We start from the raw sequence: 12,497 nt of genomic DNA, 5'->3' as shown, positions 1-12,497 counted from the left end.
TATACTTACTTCCTGGTCCGGATGTAAGCAATCGATCTTCTGGGATCAATTTATCGCGTCTTGTCTAGACACAATAAATCAATCCCGGAAGTGCTCGCCGTCGACGCTGGTACTCCAGCTCAGCGAGAGGAGTGCGCGGCATCGCCGGGGGAGCCTGCCTGCCGCGTCTGGACCCGCGGTAAGTTCAGACTAAGGTACTTCGAATTCAGCTACGTTATTAACGTAGCTGAATTTGCGTACCTTAGTCTGAAGTGGGGGTTAGTGTGGACCAGGCCTCAAACTCTGATCTGCAAGCTCCATTCAGGTGGTCTGCGGATAGTTCTCTTTAAGGGCGGTCACACACAAGAGAATGAAAGGCCACCCACCTAATTAGTGGAGCCGCGCAGGCGTGGCTCCACTCATTAGGTGCCTGGACCCTGAAGAAGACACACATGTAAGATGAGGTGGTGGCCTTGGGGGAGATATGGGATAGGTGGGAAGGGGCAGTGGGGTGAGAAGAGGGTGGGTGGAATTTGGGATATGCAGGGATGCAACGGCCAGAGAAAGAGGTGACTTTCCCCAGTTCCAGGGCTGTGGTTGCAGGGGAGAGAGGGCCCTCCTTCCCAGCCTGAGCTCTGTGGCTGCTGTGGTGGGAGAGACCCCCCTCCTTCCCAGCCCCAGCTTGGGGGCTGCCACGGTGAGGGGGAAAGGGCACATCCATCACATTAGAAAGGTAAGACTACTGATATTAAAATATGAGTTGTGTGCTTTTATTTGTAGAACAAAAAAATGTTAATTATTATTAAGGGTTTTTTTATATTGCGCTTTTCTCCAAAGCACTTTATAATAGTTAGCTAACAGTACAAACAACATCTGGAAATATCATTAATTGGCCCGCCAAGACCCTCAGCAATTTTCAAGTGGTCTGCAGAAAAAAAAGTTTGAGAACCAATTCTAGAGGAACACATTGCAGCCCAAGTGCATGGTGGGAATCTGCACCAGTCCTGGCAATCTCCTTAGAGCTGGGGTAGGGGAAAGTGACACTTTGAATGTATTGTTCATCATTGCAAATAGTTTAACATCTCTGAGAAAGATTAAAATCATGGTACGTGCTGGTGCTTTAATTGATAGTGCTGCCACTGGATTGTGAGAAATGTTCATTTGCATTGGTTGAGTAAGTGGGATTTTTGGCCACGGGTTAGTACAGGTCCTATCCTCATTGGGTGGAAGGGGCCATTACGTTGCCACCTGAGGAGCGTGTTGCAGTGGTGCCTCTGTTCCTCCAACAACAAGTGGCTTTGTTTTCTTTCATAATGGTCTTCATTGTCCCAATTCATAGACTTAAACATCTTAAAAGCCAGAAGGGATTACTATGATCAGCTATTCTGGTCCACATAACGCAGGCCATACAATTTCACCCAGCAATTCCTGCATCAAACCCATATCTTGACACCCTTCCTGTGCAGCAGCAGGTGTCTCAGACCAACACCCAACCATCCAAGCAATCCTATGTCTGTACAGCAGCTGGGAGTGTGCCTCCCGACACAGGTAGACAGACATACACTAGCTCTACTGGAGCTACCACATAAACATAGCAATGTGGCCACAGCTGCATAGTTGGCAGCTCTAGCTACCCACCTGAATACATACGCGGTGGGGGAACGTTTGGGTATCCTTGTACTTGGGCGGCTAGACTGAGCCATTGCCTGTACCACCATGGCCCCATTATTTTTAATGCGCTAGCTCCAGCACACTTAGCACACATGCATCTACTTGTGCTGAGAGTCTATGTGTACTAGAACAGTGGTTTTCAACCAGGGATCTGGGGCCCCCTGGGGGGCTTTGAGCAGGTTTCGGTAGCTCTATCAAGCAGGGCCAGCATCAGACTTACTGGGGCCCATAGCAGAAAGCCGAAGCACCTCTGCCTGGGGCTGAAGCCTGAGCCCCACCACCTGAGGCGGACACTGAAGCCTGAGCAGCTTAGCTTCATAGGGCTCCCTGTGGCCCTGGGCAATTGCCCTGTTTGCTACTCCCTAACACTGGCCCTGGCTTTTATATGCAGAAAATCAGTTATTGTGGCATAGGTGGGCCATAGAGGTTTCATAGCATGTCGGGGAGGAGGAGAGGAAATAAATGGGGGCTCAGAAAGAAAAAGGTTGAGAACCCCTGTACTAGAATACACTCCCTTTCAGAACCTGGAATGGAGTGCAGTGTGAACATAGCCTTAGAGAACTACATAAAATTAATAAAGTGGCCAAAATCCTCTACATTTTTACTTTACATCAAAATTAAGAGAGAAACATTTAACAAAAAATTATTGTTTTTCAATTGGCTCTAGCTGGTTGAAGTTTTTAACTTTAGAAAGTTAAATTTCAATATGACTGAAATTTCAATGTGGGGAAGGGGGGAGAAACTTTTCACACAAAAAATCCTATTTTTTTGGACCAGATCCCCAAATTAACTTTTTCAATAAAATAACAATTACACATTTATTTCCCTTCACCAGAAGGTGTGTGTGTGTGTGTGCACGCACCTGCACACTCTTTAAATTATATTTTTAAAATGGTGTCCTACGCTGGCTTCCTAGGTGTGTTTATCAGTACTTGAAGAAACAAATATTCAGAGAATAATGTGCAACAAATATTTTATATAGCTTACAAATTTTCCATGCACAGTAGTTACAATATTGCCAGATTATCTGTGATTCAAATATATTCACAAATTTCTTCAGGAAATTATTCTTGGTCTGTAGTTAATCAAAATTGTGAATATTACAATCAAATACATAAGGGATTCTCAAGATGGGATTTTGCAAGTCCTGGACAGTTAGAAGGGGGTCACAAAAAAGTGATGGGCGATGTGACAGCCCAGTCTTTTCCATATTGCTAATGGGGAGTAGGTACTACATATCTCCCAATTAATGAGAGAAGTATTGGTGGGGATCCCAGTATGGAAGAATCTGAGAACCACCTCAAATGGAGTAACTTTTATGACTAACAAAGGGATCCATTTTAGGCAGATCGCTGACTAGGACCCCAAAGCCCTTTCCCATTCCACAATGGCCTGGCTGAAGTAGTTGATGGTCTACAGTTTTGGGTGTTAATTCCAAGTCCGGTTTCAGAAGCAGTCCAGCAAGGCTTTCCAAGCTGGGAGCTAATTAGGTCCACCTGAGCCTATGTTTTGTACATTCTGTTTTATGAGTTTATTTCTTAAAACCACCTGCAAAAGGCTTTTATCTCCTCTGCAGCGAGAGGCTCCAAGTTGGTGGCCTCATGGCCATAGCAGAGGCTGTGCAATACGACCCAACCCAGTGAGCATGATTTTATGTTCAAACCTGAACTTCTGGTTAATTTTCCTCTTTTGTTGCATCCCTTGTTCTGGCATGTTGCACCTATTGTTCTGAAGTAGATCTTCACGTAAATTTAACGCAAACTGATTCTGGGAGTTTTTCTGTTTACACAATAGCTTTTGTCAATGTACCATAAGCAATTTGTGTTCCCTCTAGGACTTCTTGGTAGTGCTGGCTGCCATTTTAGTTAGCCTGTGAAACAAACACGAATAGGCTTGGTGGAGGATGGAAATTTGCAAGGCCAGACCCTTCTGTGTCTCTCTTCTTTCATGTATGCAAATCTGGAGGTCAGGAGAAGGTATCTCTGAACACCACAGGTCAGCAGCGCCTGAAAAGAGCAGACAGAGCCTCTTGCCCCACCTGTGGGATATCACTTTTTAAGTTGTGGAGTAAGGGAAAGGTATCGGGCTTAGTGTTCTCAATATATTAGTTTCCCACATCGCTCTGTTCATCACAGGCTGGAGATAATATTGGTTTAAGAGCTTGTGCCCACTCTAGAAGGGTATGCTAGGAAACCAGATTAAAAATTTCTTCAGGGAGCCTGATTATACTCCCCACCCCCCATCCTCATTTGGACTGGACACTACTTGATTAAAATGATTTTTGAGAATTGTTCAGGTCTAGTCATTAAAGCTGCCTTAACCAGCTTCTGCCCTCACTGCGTGGGGTCAGGGGAGCACTAGCTGAAACAGATCTTAATGTTTTCTGCCACTTTTGAGACTCCCAACCTCCCTGCCAGGAGGTGGAGCAGCACTAGCAGTTGATGGGGAAGAGTTGTCCCATGTGGGAGATGCCTATTTCATCCCCTCTTCCTCATAAAAAACTGTAAAAAGAAGAACAGGAGTACTTGTGGCACCTTAGAAACTAACAAATTTATTAGAGCATAAGCTTTCGTGGATTACAGCCCACTTCTTTGGATGCATATAGAATGGAACATATATTGAGGAGATATATATACACACATACAGAGAGCATAAACAGGTGGGAGTTGTCTTACCAACTCTGAGAGGCCAATTAATTAAGAGAAAAAAAAACTTTTGAAGTGATAATCAAGCTAGCCCAGCTTGATTATCACTTCAAAAGTTTTTTTTTCTCTTAATTAATTGGCCTCTCAGAGTTGGTAAGACAACTCCCACCTGTTTATGCTCTCTGTATGTGTGTATATATATATCTCCTCAATATATGTTCCATTCTATATGCATCCGAAGAAGTGGGCTGTAGTCCACGAAAGCTTATGCTCTAATAAATTTGTTAGTCTCTAAGGTGCCACAAGTACTCCTGTTCTTCTTTTTGCGGATACAGACTAACACGGCTGCTACTCTGAAACCTGTCATAAAAAACTGTGTGCATCTTCTCTTCCCTGCTACTAGCTGTTCCGCCATAGGAAATAGTCAGCTTAGCAGATAGAGGGAAGGACAGAAAAGGGAAAGAAAGGAGGAGATCAGGATTATAGTTCCACCTCCTTTCACTAACAGGGGCTGCAATCAGGATTTAAAGTTCAGCAACTAGGAAAAAGGCAGATTTTCCTTTGGCTCAAGTCATAGAGATCTGTGTGTTTGAAGATGAAGGGCCAAGCTTCCAGACACAACAGCTGCTCAGGGAGGTCCAAGCAATTCTTAAGCAGAGTCAAAACTGACTGCTTACTAAGTATCAGAGGAATTTTTAGAAAAATCAAAGGCTTGGAAATGAGGGTCGCTCCTGGAAACACTGTCTTCCAGGCAATGCTATTATTACTGAAAAGAACAGTAAGGCTCTGGCTGATGTTATCTTAGGCAGTAAAACAAATGGCTGGATAAACACTATAAATTAAAACAGCATTTATAGTTAACTGTTTGTGTAGTAAGTTATTGGAAAGAGACCACTTGGAATTAATGTAATATAATTCTAGTTTGCAGGAAGTTCTGATCAACATCAGATTCTCTTGTACTCAGGTTCCACTTAAAAAAAAAAGGTGGATGCTTATGTGAAGCAGTTAATCAAGAATTTTGATGTCAAACTATTATAAAACATCAATATATTGAGGGGAATGTACTTCTGTAGAAGATTTTGGATTGTGAAAAGTTCAGCTAAAACAAACCCATAGCTAGTTTAAAAAGCAACAACACTCCTTTTGTACATCTATAAATGGAACTTCTTATTCTTAAAATGTACCATGAGAGGGAGGAATAGTGTAGAGTTTTAAGTACGGACCTCGAAGCCAGAAGACCTCATTTCTAATACCTGCCATGGCATGCTTTCGTCTGATCATGGGCGAGTCAATTACATGTACACCACATGAGACACTGTGATCGAGGAGGCCGGAGGACTTTTGCAGAACTAGGCCAGTAGACAGATCTAAGAGCCACTAGATGTTGGCAAATTGGGGGAAATGGAGGCAGAAGAGGATAAATGACTCCCCCATCTGTAAGAGGATAAGATTTCTTACTAACCACTCAACAACACTCTCAGAGCTACATAATGTGGCTGGTTGATGTGTCTCCATCCCCCATCTCATTACAGTCTAGTGACAGATGAGCTTGTGCTGTATTCAGAGCCATTGCAAAGATATTTGACATTATTTTAAACTATGTGGAGGGAACCTGTATACTATAGTTATAATTGCCGTAAATACTGTAATAAACTCAGTTTTATTTCCCATGATCATCCAATAATTGAACCCAAATAAATGTTTTGAGATACAGCTTTAGAATTCACTTTGCCAGGTGCATATATCCTTGGACAATAGTGTATCTATGGCACCTCAAAAAAACTTTTTCCAGTTTCTGGACTCGTTTAAAACCTCAGTTTATGCGTACCTGTTGGCATGAACCTTTTCATTACTGATCATTGGACAAGCAATATCCAGAAAAGTGAAAGGTCATAGTGTAGGAACAGACAGTTCTATTCAGCATCATAGAACATATCTCAGTCCAATATAAATATCCCTCTACAATAAAAACTTCTTGAAGGTGCAGAGGAATGGTATGAAGCCTATTAGCCATTTAAAAAACAAAAAACCCTTCCTGACCAATCCCAAAGCCACAGCAGCTCTGCCTTCAGTTGGAATAGGCCATTAGGTTCACTAGACTCTCCAAGTGTGTTCTAGTTAGCGAGCTTTTCTTAACTACATTTCCTCTTACAGATCAGCCTTGAAGGATGACCTTACTCACATGTGAAATGTTATTGCTCATTTACGTTAAAAGAGGGATTGGTAACCAGCTTACCAGTTCAGACCCAGCCTAAACTGTTAGTGAATTTAAGTGATTGCCATGTGATGGCTGGTTGACTTCAATCCAGTCCCGAAGGGGCAATTTCCTCATTCCAAACCACCCCTATTTGGCAAACTTGTGGCCTCATCAGAGAATAAGAATTGAACTACAGTCTGACACTAGAGGGGGTCCTTCCAGGTCAGGAATGAGATGTTTGTTTTGCTGCTGCCACTTCAGTGAATAAATACGGCCTCAGGCTCCAGCATTAACTCACACACACACCTAAGAACAGACAAGTTCTTACAAAGAGATCGGTTTTACTGCATAAACTCCACATGGGAATGAGGTACTTGCATTCTTTCAAGGGATGACTGAGGTAATCATGCAGAGAGTTGTAAAAAGGTACATTTGTATCTGTTCTAGATCATGCTGCAATGTGTTTCTCTCCCACTGGGAATAGAGCTGGAGAATACTCAGGTCTGATTATTTTCTCTACTAAATATATAATCCTCATTCTTCCCATTAGAGAAATAGACTTGGCAGCCATCTCATGTCTAGTGCCTAACTAGACTAAAATATACATATCCTGCTTGGCTTGTGTGGTACATTGAGGACTGCGTTGGATCACCCCCAACAAAAGTCCTCTTGGCCACCATCTTTCTGGCACCACATCCTATGGCCAAGAAAACCTACACCCATATTTACAAACTTCAGGGGCTGCCTCAGGACCCGGGAAGCCCTTCACCCTGCTCTTAAAGTGAGAGCTTGCCATTCAAAACTGTCCTCAGTACACCACAGCTCTGAAGAATGTTAGGTCAGCGATATTGTTAATGGGATTCAATCTTTTAGCTCTAGAGTAAGTCCTTAGTGACCAGAAGTAGCAATCACCTGCTGTTTGATGCTCTAAAAGAAATTAAACTGATTTCCACTACTTCTCAGGTGACAGGTGTTCACTATCACCCAATGTTTTGAGTGTGCAAACAACTCAACTACCCTGTTGTTCTATCTAATCTAATGGTCCCTTATTCCCGCCCTCAAAAAAGGTGAATGTGCTGATTACATGGTTGTCAAAGTGCAGAGATCTCAGAGTGCAGCTTGCTGTGAGTTTTCTATTTAAAACTGATGGAGCACTGTAGGCAGTTGAGTTCCGTGAGATTACACTTAAAAGTAAGCACTCTACTGCTCTTGTCATATATTTTACAGCTCAAGTCCTATGTACAGAGCTATATATAACCACTTTGAATGACTGTCCCTGTTTCAAATATTTTAACACCACACAAATCAGAAATAAGCCAATTGGGAAAGTAATCACTTTAGAACTTGTGTGGGTTTTCTTTCTAGATTTGGCACTACGTTGCTAAAATTGTAATAGAGAGAATATGGAGATATTTACTCTTAGCAAGCTAGAGCAAATCTTGGTCCCCTTCCAAAACATGTAACTAATTATTTTTGAGCACTCTTCCTACACTTAATGTTTTTAATGAATTCCCTGGTTTTTTTAAGCATTCTAGCCCATTATAAAACTCAAAGGCGACGAGGAGAAAAAAAGAGCACATCTGTACAATTGCCCAAATCTTTTATTAGGTTCTGCATGGGCACAGCAAGTCTGATGCAGGATCAGGGCCAAAAAGAGGAAGGTAAAGTACAGAGCCTTCCTTATTGTACAGAATAAGACGGTTACTCACCGTTGTAACTGTTGTTCTTCGAGATGTGTTGCTCATATCCATTCCATTAGGTGTGCGCGCGCCGCGTGCACGATCGTCGGAAGATTTTCTACCCTAGCAACACCGGCGGGTCGGCTGTGGAGCCCCCTAGAGTGGCGCCTTCATGGCGCTGAATATATACCCCAGCCGACCCGGCGCCCCCTCAGTTCCTTCTTGCCGGCTACTCCGACAGTGGGGACGGGGGGCGGGTTTGGAATGGATATGAGCAACACATCTCGAAGAACAACAGTTACAACGGTGAGTAACCGTCTTTTCTTCTTCGAGTGCTTGCTCATATCCATTCCATTAGGTGACTCCCAAGCCCAACTTAGGTGGTGGGGTCGGAGTGAGACATTGCTGTGTGCAAAACCGCTGATCCGAATGCAGCATCGTCTCTGGACTGCTGCACTAGTGCATAGTGAGCTGTAAACGTGTGGACTGATGACCAAACCGCCGCTCTACAAATGTCCTGTATCGGAACATGTGCCAGGAAAGCAGTCGAGGAGGCTTGGGCCCTCGTGGAGTGAGCGGTGAGGTGCGGTGCTGAGACACCTGCCAGGTCATAGCAAGTCCGGATGCAAGACGTAATCCAGGAGGATAGGCGTTGTGAGGAGACCAGTGAGCCTTTCATTCGGTCGGTCACTGCAACGAAGAGTTGCGTCGTCTTTCTAAAGTGCTTTGTGCGGTCAATATAGAAGGCCAGGGCCCTTCGTACGTCCAGGGAATGCAAACGTTGATCCTGGCGAGTGGCATGTGGTTTGGGATAAAAGACCGGGAGAAATATGTCCTGGTTGATATGAAATGTAGAAACCACCTTAGGGAGAAAGGCAGGATGTGGACGAAGCTGCACTTTATCCTTATGAAAAACTGTGTAAGGGGTCTCAGATGTAAGCGCCCTGAGTTCAGAAACGCGCCTTGCTGAGGTGATGGCTACGAGGAAGGCTGTCTTCCAGGATAGGTATAGAAGTGAACAGGTGGCCAGTGGCTCGAACGGAGGACCTGTGAGTTTGGAGAGAACCAGATTGAGATCCCACGTCGGGACGGGATGACGCTGTTGTGGGTACGTCCGGTCTAGGCCCTTGAGGAATCTAACGACCATCGGGTTAGAGAATACCGAGGACGCGAGTTCCCCTGGGTGAAAGGCCGATATAGCGGCCAGGTGAACTCTAATTGAAGATATCGCCAACCCCTGTTGTTTTAGGGAGAGGAGATATTCCAAAATGAGAGGAATGGGTGCCTGCAACGGGGACGTGGCTCGTTGTTCGCACCAACAGGAGAACCGCTTCCACTTGGCCAGGTACGTGGTCCGTGTTGAGGGCTTCCTACTGCTCAGCAGAATCTGTTGGACAGAGTGCGAGCATTGCTGCTCTGCCTGGGTGAACCATGGAGCAGCCACGCCGTGAGGTGGAGTGATTGCAGGTCGGGGTGACGCAACCGGCCGTGGTCCTGAGAGATGAGATCCGGACATAATGGAAGCGGGATCGGTGTCTGAACCGAGAGTTCCAACAGTGTGGAGTACCAATGTTGTCTCGGCCACGCTGGAGCGATCAGAATTACCTGTGCCTGGTCTCTGCACAATTTGAGCAGTACCTTGTGGACCAGAGGAAACGGAGGGAATGCATAAAACAGGTGGTCTTTCCAGGGAAGGAGAAACGCATCCGAGAGGGAGCCCTGAGCTCGACCTTGTAGGGAGCAGAACACATGGCACTTCCTGTTGTCTCGAGATGCAAACAGGTCTATCTGGGGAAACCCCCACCTCTGGAAGATGGAATGTATGATGTCCGGACGGATAGACCACTCGTGCGTCTGGAAGGACCTGCTGAGTCGGTCCGCTAGAGTGTTCTGGACTCCAGGGAGGAACGATGCCGTGAGATGGATTGAGTGGGCGATGCAGAAGTCCCACAGGCGAATGGCCTCTTGGCATAGAATTGACGAACGTGCTCCTCCTTGCTTGTTGATGTAAAACATGGCCGTGGTGTTGTCGATGAGAACTAACACACAGCGGCCACGTAGGAGATTGAGGAATGCCTGGCACGCCAGGCGCACCGCCATCAGCTCCCGAACATTGATGTGCAGGGCTAACTGGGGTGCAGTCCACAGGCCCTGGGTATGGTGTTCGTTGAGATGGGCGCCCCAACCCAGAGATGACGCGTCTGTGACCAGGTGCAGAGAGGGTTGTGGGGCGTGAAATGGCATCCCCTCGCAGACCACATTGCGATCTAGCCACCAGGTGAGGGAGGCCAGGACCGAGTTCGGGACCGTGACCACCATGTTCAGGCTGTCTCGATGTGGACGGTATATTGATGACACCCAGGTTTGAAGTGGGCGAAGCCGAAGTCTGGCATGCCTGGTTACGTACGTGCAGGAAGCCATGTGACCCAGCAGGGTAAGGCACGACCTCACCGTGGTAGTTGGGAAGGCCTTGAGCCCTTGAATGAGGTTCGTGATGGTGCCAAAGCGGTTGTCTGGCAGGATGGCTTGCGCACGCCCGGAGTCTAGAACTGCGCCGATGAATTCTATTCTCTGGGTAGGTTCTAGAGTGGATTTGTCCTTGTTGAGTAGGATGCCCAACTCGTTGAATATGTGCACTATTCTGTGGATGTGAGCTTGAACTTGCTCCTTGGTGCGACCGCGCACCAGCCAGTCGTCTAGGTACGGGAACACCTGTATTCCTTGCCGACGAAGGTACGCTGCCACGACAGCCATACATTTCGTGAACACTCTTGGGGCCGAGGATAGGCCGAAGGGAAGGACTGTAAATTGGTAGTGCACCGTGTTTACCACGAATCGCAGGAAGCGTCTGTGAGGTGGGTAAATTGCAATATGAAAGTATGCGTCTTTCATGTCGAGGGCGGCGAACCAGTCTCCAGGATCGAGGGAAGGGATAATGGCCCCCAAAGAGACCATGCGGAACTTCAACTTTACTACGAATTTGTTGAGTCCGCGCAAGTCCAAGATGGGCCGCAGACCTCCCTTGGACTTGGGGATCAGGAAGTAAAGGGAATAAAATCCCCTGCCCCTTAACTCTATCGGAACCTCCTCTATGGCCCCCATGGCAAGGAGCGTAGAAACCTCCTGTGTAAGAAGTTGCTCGTGAGAAGGGTCCCTGAAGAGGGACGGGGAAGGGGGGTGGGACGGGGGGATAGAAGAAAACTGGATAGCGTATCCCCTCTCCACCGTGCGGAGGACCCAACGGTCCGAAGTTATAAGGGACCAAGCACGGTGGAAGTGGGAGAGGCGATCCCGAAAGGAGGGAGCTGGATCCTGGGGGATGACTGGGGCGCCGTCCTCGACCGCACCTTCAAAAGTTCTGTCTAGGACCTGAAGGTGGTCTTGGTGGCCCCTGGTTCTGACCGGGTTGAGGGCCAACCCATCTTCTCCTACCACCTCGCCCTCGCCTTCTGGCAGGGTCCTGTCTCTGACGAGGTGGAGGGGGGTAAAAACGTTGAGGCTGGGGCCTAAATGGTCTGCGCTGGGGACCCGCAACATGCATCCCCAAGGAGTGCATGATTGTCCTGGAGTCCTTGAGGCTCTGCAATCGAGAGTCCGTCTTCTCCGAGAACAACCCCTGTCCTTCAAAGGGCAGATCCTGTAGGGTCTGCTGTAATTCAGGGGGTAAACCCGAAACTTGGAGCCAGGAGGTCCTGCGCATAGCGATACCTGCGGCCAGGGTTCTCGCGGCCGAGTCCGCTATGTCCAGGGAGGCCTGTAAGGAGGTCCGAGCCACCTTCTTACCCTCCTCAACCAAGGCCCCAAACTCTTCCCTGGACTCTTGGGGAACCAATTCCTTGAACTTCCCCATAGAGTTCCAGGAATTAAAGTTGTAGCGGCTCAGGAGCGCCTGCTGGTTAGCCGCTCTAAGTTGCAGCCCTCCAGCTGAATAAACTTTACGGACAAACAAATCGAGTCGCTTAGCCTCCTTTGATTTGGGCGCTGCAGCTTGTTGACCGTGGCGCTCCCTTGCATTCACTGATGACACCACCAGTGAACACGGCTGGGGATGGGTATACAAGTACTCGTAGTCTTTGGAAGGGACAAAGTACTTTCTTTCCACCCCTCTCGCTGTAGGTGGGATAGAGGCAGGGGTTTGCCATATCGTAGTTGCGTTCGCCTGGATCGTGCGGATCAGGGGCAACGCCACTCTTGATGGGACATCCGCCGCGAGGATATTTACAATGGGGTCCTGCACCTCCACTATCTCCTCCGTCTGTAGGTCCATGTTACGGGCCATCCTACGTAACAGGTCCTGATGAGCCCGAAGATCTATCGGGGGTGGAC

This window comes from Malaclemys terrapin, chromosome 3 (genome assembly GCF_027887155.1).
Source record: "Malaclemys terrapin pileata isolate rMalTer1 chromosome 3, rMalTer1.hap1, whole genome shotgun sequence".
In the NCBI taxonomy this organism is placed as follows: domain Eukaryota; kingdom Metazoa; phylum Chordata; order Testudines; family Emydidae; genus Malaclemys; species Malaclemys terrapin.
Note: the sequence above shows the minus strand (reverse complement) of the source record.